The sequence below is a fragment of the Podarcis gaigeae genome (assembly GCF_964106915.1).
Source record: "Podarcis gaigeae genome assembly, chromosome: 1".
Taxonomy (NCBI): domain Eukaryota; kingdom Metazoa; phylum Chordata; class Lepidosauria; order Squamata; family Lacertidae; genus Podarcis; species Podarcis gaigeae.
In genome coordinates, this window is record NC_139678.1 from 38,409,446 (window position 1) to 38,427,462 (window position 18,017).

The window sequence follows — 18,017 nt, forward strand, 5'->3', positions numbered from 1 at the left end:
ACTGGGGGCAAATGGCAAATTCCCAATCCAACCATGGTTTACTGGACCAGGTATGTGATGTTTGAGCTGGGCTAGGATGCAGTAGGGACATGTGTGGCAAGACAGAACTGCCCTCCTAAACACCAGCATTGTTGCTGCTTACCTGGAGACAGCTGGGACCATGGAAAGGGCAGGATAACATACCGGTAGTAGCACTAGCCAGGAGCATCATTGCGAATCTGGCATTCCCAGTGATGTGCCAGCACGGCCCCAACCTCACCACTGCCAGCCTTTAGAAGTTTTAGTTAACAGACTTAAATTAACCTAGATCTTCAGTGTGGACTTTAAATTTCATAGGAAAATATTCTCTGAAAGGTCATTGAGGGAGAAAGGCAAATATAAAATGTGAGTGGCCTATCTGGAAGTATCCTGATTAAAACAAAAAGAGAGAAAAAGTGTAATTTAGGGAAATAGCTGTGTTGCATTCTCTCTGGGAGAGATTTTTCATAACTGCCTCCTTCTATCATGTCAAAAATAGTTGCGCAGAGGAAAGGTAAACATCATCATTAAAATGATGACATTGGATCCCACAGAGCTATGCCTGGCAGGATTGTGAAAATTCTCCTGGCTCTCCACACGTTCGCAGCTTTTCATTTCTAATGAAGTCTGAGCATCTCTGTGGAACTGGGTAGAACATTTATTTCATTTTATTATCTTTTTTTTCCTTTTGAGAAATCAGGGGCGGCACAGCACACGGGACTTGCAAGCATCAGCTGGGAAAAGGTAGCGGCTACATACAATTGAATATTTAGCCTACCAGGTCTCCCCTCCCGATAGCTGCTGTCTTCTGTGGGGCAGATATGAACTTGTGCTTCCAGCCTGATGCCTGCTGCCTCACAGCATGCAGGGGTGGAGCTTTTCACAACAGCTGAGGAATCTACTCAGACAGTAGCTCCCGAGTGCAATTATTTTAAGGCAACCCATATACAATAAATGCGCCATTTCTTCAGTAATGTGTGCTTTTCACAGGAAGAGGCCTCACCTATGAGGACAGAATCCTAGAGGGAGAATTAATGAGCACTACTATAGCATCGACTGAACGTGAAAGGCAGTATCTTTCTACTACTCTTTATTATGAAAGACAGCAGGAAATGAAACTTTAAAAATGAACCTAATGTAATTTAAGAGCTAGAAATCTTTGCAAAAGCTAACTCTTAAGACAGCTACATCCAGGACTCCAGCCAGTATCAACACAAGTAAAGCCTTTAATTATGATAGGTACATGACCTTGGTGTTCCCAGCTTCAGATATTAGTAGATACGGCCTTTCTAACTGTAATGAGTTTTAAATTATTTCTCCAACCAAAAGCTGATACTAACTTCTAGGATTTTAACTGTGAAACAATTTCCTCTTATTTCCACTGAGCAGTGTGATTTGTTTTGTTCCCCTCTCCTCAAAATGTGATCAGAGCAGTGCTCTTTTTCTAGAAAAAGATGTGCTGGAGCTCACCAGGGACTTCTCCCTTGTTCTCTTAGAATAGCAGGGGTGCACACCTGAGAGGTGAGCTCCAGCCAGAGGCACCGACTTTGGCCCCAGACTGTGGGTTCCTAATGTGTGCGCTGGCGCCATAACAGCATGAAGCAAGCCCATGGCCACAGTGGGACCCTGAGGAGGAAACTGAGATGGGGCCTGCGTGCTCTGCGACGGTTGGTGGGTGACACATGGCGGTGAGGGGGGGTGCAGAGGCCGGGCACCCAAAGCAAAAATTCTGTGTTTGCCTGGGCCTCCTGGGGTTGGCCCCATTGGCTCCAGCTGAAAAAAAGCCCTGGATGTGATCAATTCTGAAAAAGAAAATATATATTTATTACAATAAATATTTCCAATGCTACACCATCACTCATCCAGATAGAGGTGCAAACTTCTATAACTCTGACTTGTCAGGCACCTGACAGTCTCTGCAGGCAGGGTAAAGATACAGACTTCAAAGAATGTCTGTAAGTCCCATGCCTTGCAATTCTGGGAGGGCTTCAGGTGAAGCTGGACGATGTGAGATGTATTATGGTGTTATTCTTTACATTGTGATATTGATAGTCAGTTAGCCAAGAGTCCGCTGCATCAGATTATTTATTTATTGGCTTTCCACCCCTTCCATTCAGCAGACTTCCAGGGCACCTTTCAAAGAAGCAAAAACTGCAGTAAAAGCAATTTAAAACAAAACATTAGAAGCAACAAAGGTTTAGAACAGAAGCATAAAAGCAATAAGCAAAGATAAAAACAAATTCAAAGTGGCATGAAAGCAATTAACAAAAAAACAAACAGCAAACAAACAAAACAAATCAAGCCAGAAAAAAAGAATATTTTCACCTGGCCCAAAATAGTAGGGCCCCAAAAATGTAATAGTAGGCATAAGGTAAGCCTTCTTGGCAGCCGTCACTAATAAGGGCCTGAATTGCACATCATGGTTGAATGGACATCCGTCATGGATGCTTTAGTTGAGATTCTTGCATTGTAGAGGGTTGAACTAGATCACCCTTGTGATCTACAATTCTATGACTATGTACAGGAAAGCATATGTGGAAACAGGCAGTTCTTCGAGTTCCCTAATCAGAGGCATTTCTAGGCACTAAAGGGACTTGGGGCACAGATCCAAATTCGCATTTGAGAATTTCTATATAGAATTGCCTCTGGGCAAATTAAGTTGGAAGACAGCTCACAAATAAGCAACAACCAAGTTTTTAAAATAAAGGGAAATGAGCAGGAGATCCAGGGTCCAGCACAAGGTTTGGCCCTCCTGAGCACCCCCTAAAAATGCTCCTGATATCGTTGTGCAGGTCGGCTCCACAGCACCACCAATGGGCAGGGGCAGAGGAAGGGGTGTGTGGTGAGGGCAGGCCGCCCCGGGTGTCACTGCCCTGGGGATGACAAAATGCTGGGTGGCACTCACCACAGGGCCTGCAGCGCACCCAAGCCACGCATCTCTCCTGGGAGTGACGCGGTGGCTTGGGCACCCACAGGCTCCGTGCTGCCCCAAACAGCCCGCCCACCGCCTCCCCCTCAGCTGTAGGGTGGCTGAGTGGGAGGAGGCCCCATGGAGCATCCTGCCCCGGCTGGACCCGCCATGGGCACAGGGCACACATGCCGCCCCAGGCACCTGATTGGCTTGCTCCACTGCTGCCAATGGGGGTGCTATTGATAAAGAATAGGTACACATGTCCATCCCCTTTAAATTTTGTCATCTACCTATTATTGCCTGGCCTGATTTGAAGCACCTCAGAGCTTAACACTATATGCAGGGCAGAACAACAGTTAGGGAAAGGGCAGTTAGATGCTTGGAGCATGGGCTTAAGTGACAACTATGACATGACTATTCCTCTTATCTAGCTTTGTTAAAATTATCCCTGAGAATTTTAAAACACTGCACATTCTTACTTTGTTTGTAATTGTGGTCTCTCCCCCTTTCTTGCTTATTTATTTATTCGTTTATTTTCTTTTATTTAAGGCATTTATATACCACTCAATCATTAGCATTTGGACCTAAGTGTATTACAGGAAACAGTAAGCCTAAAGTGTCCCTATCTATTGCTGTCCGACCTGATTTAAGTTTTTCCTTTAGCTCGTAATGATTACTTTCTAAGTAGCCTTGTAAAAACCTTACATAACTCAGTAAAGTAAAAATGCCAGACTTAGAAGGTGTGCTTTTAAATACATAATAATGAATAATAAATCACAGGTTTTTGAAAGGTGGCAGCATTTCTGATATACATCAAGGCTCTTGCTGTTCTTATTTCCATTTGGAATTATCATTTTTCTATTTCCTTGGGAGTGAATGCTTTGATAATCTTGAAATGATCTGAAAGAGAGAGAAACTTTATTCTAGATAGTAGACAATCAATTAATGTTTTTCTTTGCCCAAAGCTCTGTAGTACACTGAAGTTTTTACCTTACTGTTTACAAGCAGGGATGTTGTTAGTAACTTAAATTGTAGTAGTCCATTGCACTACATACAACAGATATGAGTAAATCACACCACAAACTATATAGGCTGGTGGGAGGGATCAGTCTACAGTGAATGTGGGTTCTTTGGCCCTCCAAGTGATCTTCAAGCACAAGCCTAACTTAAGTCGAAAGGGCCAGCAGCGTGGAATTTACATTTATCAGGGTCAGGTACTTCCATTCAGCCAGTCATTTGCAATTAGCCTCTCCATGTGGCTAATATAATAATTACTGGATACTAATTAACAGCAAGGCATGCCAGACAAATGACACATAATTTTATGTTGTGGTTCTCTTGCTTTATTAAAGCACCACACTAGAATTTAAGTGGTCTGCTCAGGTCTGTGTTTATTACCCAGCACACTAAATGCAGCTGACTAGCCGTGGATTGTGGCCTTTCAAGCACTTGATAACCTCTCATCTTCCGGCAATATTAGGCAGGCAGCAAAATCAGCTTTAAATCCAAGATGGGCCTCCACTCAAAACATGGCTGGTGCACTGCCTTCCATTTGTTGGGTTAGAAGCGGTGCTTTTTTCTGGGGGGACGCAGGGGTACACATACCCCTAAACATTTTGTGAATCTAGATTTGGCCTCATTGTGGGGCAGTATTTCAATATGAGCAAGAAAATGAGAGTACCGCTAAACATTTTTATTTTTTTTTTAGAAAACAAAGCACTGGTTAGAAGTCATGGTTCAGGCTATAAACAGGATTGTACTGGCAACTGAAGATGTGCATGAAATCACAACCAGGATTTCTGAATTTGTTACACAATCTGAAGTACGATCTGGCTGCTAGCTAAGCCAGGTTTTCCAACAGCTAATAAAATTACTTTGAAATATCCCATTTTTGGCAATCTGCCACAGTTTACCAGATTTCACATACCTCTTCAAATCTTATTTTTCCTCCTCCTCCAGATTTTTAAGTTAGAATCATAGAATCGGAGAGTTGGAAGGGACCCTAAGGGTAATCTAATTCAACCCCCTGGAATGAAGGAATATGCAGGTGGCCAGTATGGGAATCAAACCCACGACCTTGGCGTTATCAGCACTGTGCTCTAACCAGCTGAGCTAACTGAGTCAAATGACTCTGGTTTCCCACAACCCAGAAGTCCTGTATGCCAGCTGTTTTACAGGGTTACACCAATGTTAAAACTACAGTGAGTGATACACTGGACACATTTTGAAACTGGCCATCAACCTGAATGGAAGGGGAATTAGACTAATTCATGGAAGACTAAGGTCATTGGTGGGTACTAGTCATGATGACCATATTACCTCCGCTATCAAAGGAACAGCAGTAAGAGAATGCTATTGCCCTGCTTGTGATTATCCATTGTGGAAAACAGGATGCTGGACTCTAGTCGGTCTAATACTGCAATGTTGTTCTTGTGCTCTTAAATTTGCATCCAATATTCAGATTGCTGCTGGGGCATCTCCAGTTAATTCCATTTAAATTTGACTTAGTGCAGTTCTTTGAGGTTTTGGCGCTAGAAAAGTACTTGCTCTGATTATAAGGGAAGTCCCTGCTGCTGACGATACCCCATCTTTATCTTATCGTGACATGAAAGATGGGAGGAATGTAGTCCTCTCCAAAATGAGGGAACTGGGCAGTGGTACGGTGAGAGAGAGGCGGTCTATTTCATGCACCCTTTGTTCTGGAGGCGGTTGGAGGACAGATGGTGGCAAACAGATTGGGACTGAATCCTGACAAGACAGAAGTACTGTTTTTGGGGGGACAGGGGGTGGGCGGGTATGGAGGACTCCCTGTTCCTGAATGGGGTAACTGTGCCCCTGAAGGACTAGGTGTGCAGCCTGGGAGTCATTTTGGACTCACAGGTTTCCATAGAGGCGCAGGTAAATTCTGTCTCCAGGGCAGATATCTACCAGGTCCATCTGGTACTCGGGCTGAGACCCTACCTGCTTGGAGACTGTCTCGCCGGAGTGGTGCATGCTCTGGTTATCTCCCGCGTGGCCTACTGCAAAGTGCTCTACGTGGGGCTACCTTTGAAGGTGACCTAGAAACTACAACTAATCCAGAATGCGGCAGCTAGACTGGTGACTGGGAGCGGCCGCCGAGACTACATAACACCGATCTTGAAAGACCTACACTGGCTCCCTGTACATTTCCAGGCACAATTCAAAGTGTTGGTACCAACCTTTAAAGCCCTAAACAGCCTCAGCCCAGTATATCTGAAGGAGCATCTCCTTCCCCATCGTTCAGCCCAGACACTGAGGTCCAGCTCCAAGGGCCTTCTGGCGGTTCCCTCACTGCAAGACATAAGGTTACTGGGAACCCGGCAGAGGGCCTTCTCGGTAGTGGCACCCGCTCTGTGGAACACCTTCCCATCAGATGTCAAGGAAATAAACAACTATCTGACTTTTAGAAGACATCTGAAGGCAGCCCTGTTTAGGGAAGTTTTTAATGTTTGATTGCTTTTTCATCATCATCATTAATAATATTCTGTTGGGAGCTGCCCAAAGTGGCTGGGGAAACCCAGCCAGATGGGTGGTGTGGTGTGATAAACAAACAAACAAACAAACAAACAAACAAACAAATAAAATAAATATTTGGTCTTGTTCCTGATCTCTGAAATGCTGTAGTTGCATGCTGCATTTGTATTGATCCCATTCTGAGCAGGCAGTTGGACTTGATGACCTCTAATGGTATCCCATTTTAGTCTTTATTATCTGCACATAATGAAGGGTAAGAACGGGTGCATGCACTTGCTGGCCTCGTCCCTCCATTGCTTCCCTGTTTTGTTCTCCAGAGGGTGAAGGCCTCTGACAGGCAGCATACTCTACTTGTCAGGAGTCTAAACCATGCAGGAAGCCTGCATGACTGAAGCAGGCTGCACACTTTTCACCCTTCACTGTGGAGGCCAGCAGGAATGTGACAGAGGGTGGGACCAGCAAGTGATTCCCTACTCATGATTCTGTATAGAGCTCCCATCAATCTACTCTCCTTCCTTTTGAACATACCTTTAAACATTCACTCTCTGAACCCGGAAAGAGCACACTTGTCCTGTTCACCCAAATGGTACCACACTGGAGGATCAAGGCTGCAGCCTTGTGCGAGGGCATTGATGCACACGCCGTTAAAAAAAGCACCCCAAACCCAAGCTTGTCCTGAAGTGTATCTTTGGTAACAGTTGTGCATTATTACACCAAAAGGGGGAAAAGGCATGGTCCCCCCCCCCCACACATTTCAGATCTAACATAAAGGTTTTGGAAGGCACTGCCATCTTAGCTTGGGCATTTAAGATTACCGGTACCTGTGTATGGGTGTTACCCCCTCTTACAAGTAGACTCCTGGCTGTCACGCTTCTCTAGCCATATTTTGTCTGCTGCATGTAGAAATACCAAGAATGCAGCTTTTCCCAGCATTAAGCCTTCATCTAGAAAAACACTGAACATACTGGATTACGTACCCCACCACAGCTGCCAAAGGCCCAAGAGACATGACAGGGGAAAACCAAGACACAATAAATTGGTGGAGAATTTTCTTGAAAAGTTCTTCCTTTTATACTCTGTGGGTAGTTCCAAGGAATGCAATCAAGTATAAAAACGGTGTCCTTGGTATATTAAGATTCTTGCTGATACTGGAATCTACTGAAGTGTCTGTCTTCTATTTTATGATGCTGTCAGACCAGATTCCCTTGACTGAATAGCAGTCTTGTTTTACATGGCTGCTTATTTGCTACTGACTCTGATATAAAATTGCACAACAAAGAACATGCTATGCTCTCTGCAGCACTATCATTTGTTTGTGGGTATGCCTTCTCTGAAAAGTCACAAGCCCACTGTGAAAAAAAGAAAAGAAAAAGAACGCCTGTGAACCTGAAAGAATGATGTAGGTGCTGAAGTAAATTTGCACAGCAAACATCATTTTCATTATGGGCGTTGCCCTTTATTCAATAAATTTATTACCATTTGTGGGGATATGTGAAACAGCCCAAGTTAAGCGTGTTTACAATACAGTTTGGTGACCCACATCTATTTGAAAGTATATGCTACTGAGTTCAAGTGGCACTTAATCCTAGGTTAAGTATAGAACTGCAGCTTTAGATATGTGCTTCCCATTTCCATGCCTAAATTTGGGTGGATCATGCCTAAAAATATATATTATTGTGAAAAGTAGAAAATCCTAAGAATTTTTAAAGTATTACACAGTAATAGAGGGAAGTTTAAATTAAGTGTTTGAATCAGATTGTGTTGTGACATTTTTAGTGTGATCTTTTTATTGTGATGTCCAGTATATATTTCAGGGGTTTTTTTTAATCTGGTGAGTTCAAGACCTGCCCTGAACTCCTGGAATAAAAATCCAAAGCAAGAAACATTCATTGCTTAAGCTTGCTTTGTGAGGTGATCTACCAATGAAGAAACTTTGTCAGGTGATCTAACAATAAAGAAACTTTGGTGGACAAAGAGCAAACTACAAAGTGACATAGCCCTTCACAACTTGGTAGTTGTTGTTCTGCCATCTTAAGGGTGCAATGTGAAAAAATTAGTACAGACATTTTTTTTTCCATTTTAACAAAATTTATATAGTGCTTGTCTGTAAGAAAACCTCAAAACAGTTTACAAAAATATAATCACTTTGAATGTTTTTTAATCTGCCGTTTGCAACTCTAACACTGTTAGGTACTTCTTATCACTGCAGCAATTTTTCTATACTAAGTTCTGAATGGTTGCTTTTTGAATGCAATTTCAGTATTTTAATAAGACTATGCTAAAAAAAAAAATGCCTCCTCTTCCCTTTATTGCACCATCAAAACCAATTACGTACATTTTGAGGTTAACTGTCCTGAAAAAACCACAGTCCAAAATATCAAATACTAACCTCAGTTACGAAATTCAGTAGCCAGATTAGTCAGTTTAATGTGTGTGTTTGTAACCCTGAGAGGGAACAACCTGCCTTACCTTGTACTTACGTCCTTATCTGTAAATTACTGCTTCCTTACCATACAGGAGTGTTAAGAGATAAACACTTTCCCCTTTTATTCTAAAAGCAGCTTTAGAACAGTCCTTTTAGAAGAGAGCAGTGTACACAGAATATAGCACTTTGGATAAGAGTTGATAGCTCTATGGAGCTTTCAAAAATTTATGTATAGGGCTGGTTAGTAAAGAGCTGTACACTACAACTGAATTCCATTAACTTCAGCAGAGTCTAGATTTCACCATGAAAGAGCAAAGATATTCATACAACTAAATATGCAAGAGCAGGCCATGGGCATGGGCTAAACTGTAGCAGGGAAACTACAGAATAGATTACATATGTTCATCTGCAGTGTTTTCACTGGTCAACTTTTTATCAAAAGGACAGGCTAATTCCCTACATATACATGAGCCACATTGAAAACAACTGGGATGCGGAAAGCGAAGTGTCATCAGCCTCTGAAAGATCAACTATTTAGCTACCATCATATTGTGTGATAGCCATCTTTTAAACCTTATTGTATAGGAAGCACATTAAACCACTATGTGGTGTGAAATATCAGACAACCTTCCAAAATCAAAACATTAAGTTAAGTTAATATTAACCTGAAATTTTTGCTTTTTTAAATCTGATCTTTTAACATGAAACAAGGTGCCTGATCCCAAGCAGCAGAGTTTGGCACACTTAAGAATTTGGACTGCAAACCCATGTGAGAACAGTAAGCATCACAGAATTCAATGAGGCATACTGTACTTCTGAGTAAGCGTAGGCACAGGATGCACTGATCCCATTTGAAGTTCAGCAGGAAAGGACCAACTCTGTGGTGGTGCCCTGACTGCAGAATGCTCTCGTCAGATGTTCCTTCTATGTCCAACGCTACCCTCCACTACCCAAAGTGTGAGTGGTGAGGCAGTGAGAGGGCTAAGGCAGCTGCCTGCAACTCTGCCTTCTCTGGGAGCCTGTCCAGAAAGTGTGACAAAGATATGGAAATAGGAGCAGCATTGCCATCTCTTACTTGCATGGCTCCCATTCCCACCTAGCAGAGCCCAGGGGAGGTGGTACAGTCTTATATATATATATATATATATATATATATATATATATAGGTGGCTTCCCATCGGTCTCTTCCCAGCAGCTTCCCAGCCTCAGTTCAAGGTCTTAAGAAGTAATGGTGCCACTCTGTTTTGTTTTAGTTAAGGACGGGGGTGGCAGTGGCGGCAGGTTGTGCCGAACACACATCAAGGGGGAGCTCAGTGCCACACATGGTATGTTACACCATGCATGGCGGTGGATGGGGCGCAGAGGCTGCTTGATGGGGATCTTGGGGGCGGTGCACCTGGGGCAACAGCCCCCCTGGTACCCTCCACACTAAGCCACTGGGGCGATGTGGAGGGCTGGCTAGCCCACGAGGCACCTGTTGGAGAGCTCTTGTGAGATCTCGCTGTCACTGCTTCGCCTTGCTTCTCCAGTGATGTGGGAGGGGGCACCCACAGTTTTCTGGCACCACTGTGGGTGCCTCCTGCCACCAGAGAAGCGAGAAGAAGCTGCCTTTGACAGGACCGGTGGTCTGGAAACTAAGCCTTATGAGGAGCACTTGAAGGAGCTGGGTATGTTTAGCTTGGAAAAGAGAAGAAGGTATGTAAGCCGTCTTCAAATATCTTAAGGACTGTCACATGGAAGAGAGAAGAAGCTTTTTTTCTCCTGCTCTGGAGGGTAGGACTCGAACCAATGGCTTCGAATTGCAAGAAAGGAGATTCCGACTAAACATTCAGAAAAGCTTTCTGACAGTAAGAGCTGTTCAGTAGTGGAACACCCACCAGAGTTGGTGGACTCTCCTTCCTTGGAGGTTTTTAAGCAGAAGTTGGATGGCCACCTGTCATAGATGCTTCAGCTGAGATTCCTGCATTGGAGGGGGTTGGACTAGATGACCCTTGGAGCCCCTTCCAACTCTAAAATACTATGGATTCCTGTTTTGCCTCAGGTGGCAGAATGTGTTGGGCTGTCCCTGACCAGAACCAAAAACCAGAAGTATTGTTTTGGGTGTCATTCCTCTGTGCTCCTATTTCCTTCCTCCACTTCCTGTACCTATTTCTCTTAACTCTTTCCCTTCTTCTATTCCTTGTTATTGTTTTTGCCCCCGCCATCCCCTTGTTCAATCCTTTCCCCTCTCCATTTTTTTTGCTTCCAGAGCTGAACTCCCAAGTGTTCCTTCCTGGGCAGGAAGCCCGCCTACCTACCTACCTGCCGACTCCTTCTGCAGGGCGCTTCCCTCACCTGAACTCCAGCCGGCGACGTGGTCACATGGGCCCGGCCGAGAAGGCGGGCGGGTGCGCTGCATTTAGGAGCGGCAAAGCTCCGAGCCGCCCTCTCGTCATTGGCCCCTGCCCGGGCACGTGGCGCTCCCCTCCCGCCTCTGGCTCACAGCTGGGTGGCCTCGCCGCCGCCGCCGCCGCGCTGCTCCTGGCGGCGAAGCAAAGCAGCCGGAGAGCCGCTCCAGTGAAGAGCCTGACGGGGCAGCCGGAGAGTTTGTGTAGCCCGCGCGCCGTCGTTCCCCGCGAGGAGCCTGAGTGCGCGGCAGCGGGGCGCCTCGCCTGTAGCTTCGCCCGGCAGCTCCCAGTCAGCGCGGGAGCCCTTTCGCGTTCCCACCCCGCGCTTAGAAAAAGCCAAGCCGGGGAAGAAGGCGGCTTGAAGGACCGGGCAGCGGCGGGAAGGTAGGTCCCAGTCCGTGCAGGGAGCTGTAACTTCCAGCTGCCGCCTCCTTCTCCTTCTCTTCAGGCGCAGCAGGGGCCGCCCTGCCTTGGCCGCCTGCCGCAGTAGTTCTTCGGAGCGTCCCTCGCGCTTTTCCCGCGCAGAAGTTGTGGGTCGCTTCGGAAGGACGGCGGCGGAGAGGAGCTGGCCGCCGGGGAGAGGCGCGGCGCCCCTTCCCGCCGCTTTTCCCTTCGCCTTCTGGAGCCCAGTTAACCATAAGCCCGAAGAGGAGGAGGAGGAGGAGAAAGAGGAGGTGGACTCTCCATTTGGCGCTGCCGGGAAGGAGCGCCTTGCGTCCGGCTCTGGTGGTGCTGGAGGAAGCTCGCCCCGTCCAGCCTCCTCTCTTTGCGCCATGAGGCGAGAAAGGGAGAGACTTGCTTGGGATGGTTCGGCTTTATACAGCTGGAAGCGTGCTTTGCGGGTGGGGTGCGTGCGCCTAAAATGGTCCCGCTGGCGCGATTTCGTGGGCGAGGTTTGGATCAGGATCGAGACGCGCATTCCAGAGCTTTTCAGGCTGTGGTAGTTGTTGTTGTTGGGGGTGTGTATCTATCAAATCCAAACTACTACTGCTGCCAGAAAAAGAAAGGAAAAGTTCGGCGGGCTGGCCGAGTTTCCCAGCGACTTCTAGGGATGTTGGAAAGGGTTTTGCTTCCTGGTGCGTAAAACGGGGGGGGGGGGGGGAGGGAACTCGAACCTGGGAGATCGGGGCTGGCCCGGCTCCATTTTCCTGGGGCCAAATCGGCGAGGCTTTCGTCTGGAATCCGGCCACTCTGTTCATTCCTGGCCGGAGGGGGTGTGCCACTGGAGCCAAAGGTGCACAGAGCATGCTTCTTAACCCTTTCCTAATCCTTGCTCAGTTAAACAGAAAGTTGCTGGGGTTGGGGAGCTTGCCCGTGGGAGCGTTACTCAACTCTTGGAAGAAGTTGCATTTCGTTTTGGTCGACTTCCGCCGCATGTGTTTTGTCCCTCCACAGTCGAATGCATTAGTCAGATGCTGGACTTGCAGCTTAGAAGACAGTTGGGAATTGGTCCAAGAAGTTCTTATGCAGTCTAGAAATGGATGCTCTCCCCCAGTGCTTAGATTATTCGATGTTTTGCTCATAGCTGTCAAGCCAAAGATACTGAGGACGTTTGTAAGCAATCAAGTAGATACGCTGGGGTCTAAATATACAGATTGCCTGATTCTGGTCATCTTAAATCCCACAGAGTTCATCTTGTGTTTAGGATTGTAGCTCTGTAGGATATATTGACTGAAGCTGATAATGTTACCACGCTTAATATTTTTTCATTGCATGTGCTTTGAATAACATAGCTACAAATCCAGCATGGATATTTTTTAAGAGCTAAAGAGTATGCTTAAAGTTGAGCAAAAGTCTATGCCTTAGCTAAACATACCTTTAATTAAAACATACAAATATTCATTTATCTCTTGCCCTCTTCCATTAAAAACAAAATTTTCTTCATGTGTATCTCTCTTGACTTCTTATACCATCCGTTTATTTTTGAGACCAAAGCAAGTTGCTGTCATTTTTTTTAGCTCAAATAGCAGCAAAGCCAATGTACCTTTGCCATTCAAGCAAATACTTAAGACTCTCATCGGAGTTCTAGTTGGTGGCAAGAATGATTCTGGCATGTATTCTGAAATATTGTTCTGCTTCATTGTGAAGAATGGGCCTCTAGTGCACCATCCTGATTTTCTTCAATAAGGCATAGAAGCATTTCTTACAGTAGTCACCTTTTAGGTACTTATAAGTAGGAAGAGTAGCATTGAGAATAGAAGTGTAAGAACTATGTTGGACCTTCAGAACACCCAGGAGCTTTCATTTGCATGGTCTCTTCCATTTTCCTATATTGTCTTCTGTTTTGTGCTTCTTTAGAGGTTTAAAACTGTCCTGCAACTCTAACCTCCTTTTATTCCCTTTTTGTGATATAATTGCCCCCCCCCCTGACAGAAACACAGCTATGAAACTATTTTCTAAAAGGAAGGTGACCTTTCTCCTTCTCTTTGGTTCCTTGGCTGTTTGGAGTGAAAGGGAAGTGTTTTGAAGAGCTGGGAAGTTGTATCTTGGAGTTCAAAGGAGATCCACTAAAAGCTCAGGAAAAAGCCCCTTTTCAATTAACTGAATTGTTGACATAATTGGAGCTTAGCCTAAACTGAGCAAAACTTTTGGCAGGGAAGCATTATTTATATTAGCTGGCTGCACCTCTCACAACATGTGGACTTAAATACAAAAAGGAAATTATTGGGTTGGGAATTCCTTTTATTTTAACTTTGTACTGTGGCATGGCACATTAATTTCAGTAAGAGAAGTTATTAAGGAACAAGATCTGATGATGCAAACTTTTTATTTTCTACGTAAGCTATTTTTCTGTTAATGCAGAAGATTTGTAGAACGTGATTTTTGGCTTCCCAGATTTTCAGAAACTCTTGGTTTGTGTGATGAGGACAATACACATTGGTGTGACTGAGGTGCATATTTTTAGTTTGTGCATTTTCTTCTCCACTTAATCATCTCGGTGTTCTTTGATTAACCGATATACTCTGAACATTGGGGTGTGTTGTTTGTTTGAAATATCATTGTGGAAAATGGCAATTAAAATGCAAGGAAACTTGCATCATAACCCCCTGTTGGTTTTGTGGCTTCTGTCGCCTTTCACCTCTGCTACTCTCAGCCCAGGGTTCATTGCAGTGCATCTTTTGTTGCTGTTTTAAAAAATACACACACAGACTCACCCCATTTTTAATGGCTTTATTTGTTAGTTGTCCTAGCTTTCTAAAGCATAGCTAACTAGTCTCCTGTGTGTTTCCAGCCACATTGCCTAGATATTGCTGTATTCACCCTGTTTACTGAACCAAAGGAGTTGGATTATGACAGGTTGCTAGAAGTGCTTGAAGTTTTTGCTAAATGTAGCTGAGAAGCAGCCTATCTATAGGGCAGGCATAGGCAAACTCGGCCCTCCAGATGTTTTGGGACTACAATTCCCATCATCCCTGACCACTGGTCCTGTTAGCTAGGGATCATGGGAGTTGTAGTCCCAAAACGTCTGGAGGGCTGAGTTTGCCTATGCCTGCTATTGGGTCATATCTTACTGTAGGTTCTTGTTAAGATGCTAATGGGCCATTAAAATTTTATTTTAACTTACAAATGATGCTTCTGTGTCACTAAGGCATCCAGGTATGCAGAAACCACTTCTTTGTTTCTGGGTGGGCCCGTTTCACTTCCAAACTGCTAGACTTGAGCCCACCCGCTATGGTACTTGGCATTTGCTTTTGGGTGTTTAAGTGTTTCACGTATGTCATCTTCGTGCAATCCTTATAGCAACCCTGTAACACAGGCCAGTGTTATCCCCATATTGCAGGTGGAGAGCACTGAATCTGAGAGAGTCCTAAGGCCACTTACTCACTGAGTTTTAGCTTCGCAGCCACTACCCAAAAATCATAACCTTATTTATAAGTCACACATTTCAAGTAGCTTTATTTGTGCTCTTGATTAGAGAAATGACTGCAATTCATGTACGCTGTAGCCTTTGGGATCAGTTAGTATATTAGCACTACTCACAAATGTCACCTACTGCCTCCTGAATAAAAGAAGTAAAAAAGTAGATTAAGTTAGCTCAAATACAGTTGACAATAAACTGTCATGTTCCAAATAAATATCTAGGCCCATGTAAAGTAAACAGAAAAAGGCACAAATGTTTGCACATTAAGCAAACCTACTATACCAGTTACAATAGTCTCTAGCATGATTTATACTCCAGTAGGGTGGATGCCCTTGTGATTTCCTGTCCTCTGAAGTTTGCGAGGAATGTTAATTAGCTTTAATTTCTTTGGGAATGTCTCATGCAGTGCAGTCTCTGAATCCTCACCAGTCTAACTATTGATATAACAAAAGCACATTGACTGCAAATGCTCAACTTGAGGGGCTTGCTTCCTTACTATAATGTACTGAGCAAATATCCTTGTTTGAGCAGCGTGATTTTAGTGTGACATTCTCCAGTGTTCATGTATATTTCTGGCCAGCAATAGGCTTGTATTTTTGAACTGTGCAAGAGTTGAAGGTCCAAGAGCATTGATTACCCCTTTCTCTGAGCTGAGACACAGGCAAGGCATTCTCTGTAATCTGTTCCAGCATGACAGCAACAGAAGGAAAGCTTGGCATGCTCCCTTTAACCTTGCCTCTCATTCTGAAACACATACAAAAGGCTGGTAGAAAGTGTCTGATGCCTAAAGTAAGGTCAACGTCCTTGAGAGCAGCAGCTGTGTTAGGAGCTGGATAGATAACTGGTCTCCCTATATTTAAACTAAATGATTGGTTGCTAGAACTTTTTTGTTATGTAACTGGATTGTATGGTTCTTACATGATCACACCAAGAGCTAATGATGAAGCCTTTTGGTTTGCAAGAGGGACTTTAAGGTGGACAGTTAAGAAGGTCAAAAGTATAATGAACATGTTTTTAATTAAAAATTTGCATAGATTTTCACCAGGCTTCCACCTAGTATTCCAAATAGCTTTCTCCCCCATTTCCTCATCACTTTGTTTTCTGTTGTACCACTTGATTTCTGCAGACATTCACACACCCCTGCCAAATCTGCCCCCCTTCTTCCAATCTTGCCATTACTGAAATGTTTTTGGAGCCACTGATAAGGGCCTTCCCTTCATACATTTATAGTCCTACATAATACTAGCTGAAGGCAAATGTTTTCCATTTTTCTTACTGATTCTGTGTATGCTAACTGACCAATTTTCTGTTACATGGGATGTGATGATGACCTTAACTCACCATCCGCAATACCTTTAGCTCCTTCAGGTTAAAATGAAGAGCACAAATCACAGTACACGAAGGCACAATTTCTACAGTGTAACTTACACAGTCAGTCAACAGTCACATTTGTTTTCAAAAGGAGAAACATCCCCCCAATGAGGAGATTGGTAAAAAGGAAGTTGAAAAGCAAACTCAAGAGGGTCAGATCATTCCAAAATGTCTTGAAAGTTGTTTGAAAACACAAATAGCTGGGATAGCTCAGTTGGTAAGCATGAGGCTCTTAAATCTGAGGGTAGTGGGTTCAAGTCCACATTGGACAAAGCATTCCTGCGTTGCAGGGGGTTGGGCTGTTTGGCTCTCGTGGTCCCTCCCAACTCTAAATTCTGCAATATTAGTTAAACTGGAGCGTATGTGGCAGATAAGGAGAGGTTTCACAAAGGCCAAGAGGCTGAGAGTGTGGTTCACAAGCAGAGTTAAAGAGGCTATTGGAGGCAATAAGGCTTCTTTAAAAAGCGAGGCAGGTGGAATCTTGTCCAAATGAAGACAACAAAAATAAAGTGCAAGGTATACTAAAAGAATAAGAGAAGCACATTTCTAAAAACATGAAGACCAACAACAACAAGATATTTAAATATAATAGTAGCAAAGGACTCTTTAGGGAGGCTTTTGACTCTTGAATGACAAGGGAGTCATTAGTGTGCTTAAGGAGGTTGCAGAGAAGCTGAATGCAATCTTTGCATCTGTCCTCACAATGGAAGATACAGAGTACATCCCTGAACTTTTGAAAGAGGGTAATCTGAGGGACTGTGGCAGATAGTGGTAGCAAGAGATGATCTGAACATCTCAGCCAAATAAGACAAAATACAGTATTTCAGATCACCAGGTCTGGATAGCATCCACCTGAGAGTTCTGAAAGAACTCAAATATGAAATTGATTATCTTCTACCAAAAATATGTAACTTTTCCCTCAGGTGAGCCTCCATACCTGAGGACTGGAATATAGTCAGTGTATTACCATTTTTAGAAAATGGATCTGGGGTGGAAGACCCTGGAAATCACAGACTAGTTGGCTTATCATCTGCCCTGAGTAAACTGATGGAAAGCATTGTTATGGATAAAATAACCAAGCATATAGAAAAACAAGCCTTGTTGAAGCAGAGTTAGCATGGCTTCTGTAAGGGCAAGTCCTGTGTCATGAATCTTTGAGAATGTCAACAAGCTTATAGACAGAGGTGATCCAGTTGACATAGTTGACAAAGTATCTCACAAAAGGCTCCTGAGTAAGCTTATCAATCATGGAAAAAGAGGAGATGTGCTCTTGTGGATCAGGACTTGGATATATAGTAAGCAGTGAGTGGGAATAAATGGACTGTTCTCTGAATGGAGTGGTATAGAAAGTGGATTCCACCAAGGACTCTAGAACTGGTAGACATCCAATGGAGCTAATTGTGGAAATGTTCAGAATAGATAAAGGGAAGTTCTCCTTCATTTAATGCATAGTTAAACCATGGAACTTGCTCCCATAATCACCTCTATCACCCCTATTATATGCCCATAAATATCATTCTAGAGATGTTTTCCTCAACTTTAGATGAT

The 18,017-nt window shown here is 44.1% G+C and overlaps 1 protein-coding gene and 1 long non-coding RNA gene across 3 annotated transcripts in view; one reads left to right on the plus strand and one right to left on the minus strand.

Annotated features, from left to right (window-relative positions):
- Window positions 1-1,818: 1,818 nt before the first annotated feature.
- On the minus strand, window positions 1,819-11,320 carry LOC310846730. Its single transcript, XR_014565527.1, has 2 exons — window positions 11,184-11,320; window positions 1,819-3,829 (listed from the first exon to the last, which is right to left on the minus strand). It is a non-coding gene; the product is annotated as an uncharacterized lncRNA (long non-coding RNA).
- STXBP6 (syntaxin binding protein 6) overlaps window positions 11,198-18,017 on the plus strand; it is a 105,165-nt gene continuing 98,345 nt past the window's right edge. The window contains exon 1 of one of the 2 annotated variants that reach the window (XM_083743629.1): window positions 11,198-11,620. The gene's annotated coding sequence lies outside the window, so the exon portion shown is untranslated. Of the gene's footprint in view, window positions 11,621-11,792; window positions 12,471-18,017 lie in introns of those variants that run through there. The other variant, XM_083743630.1, reaches the window with a different exon arrangement.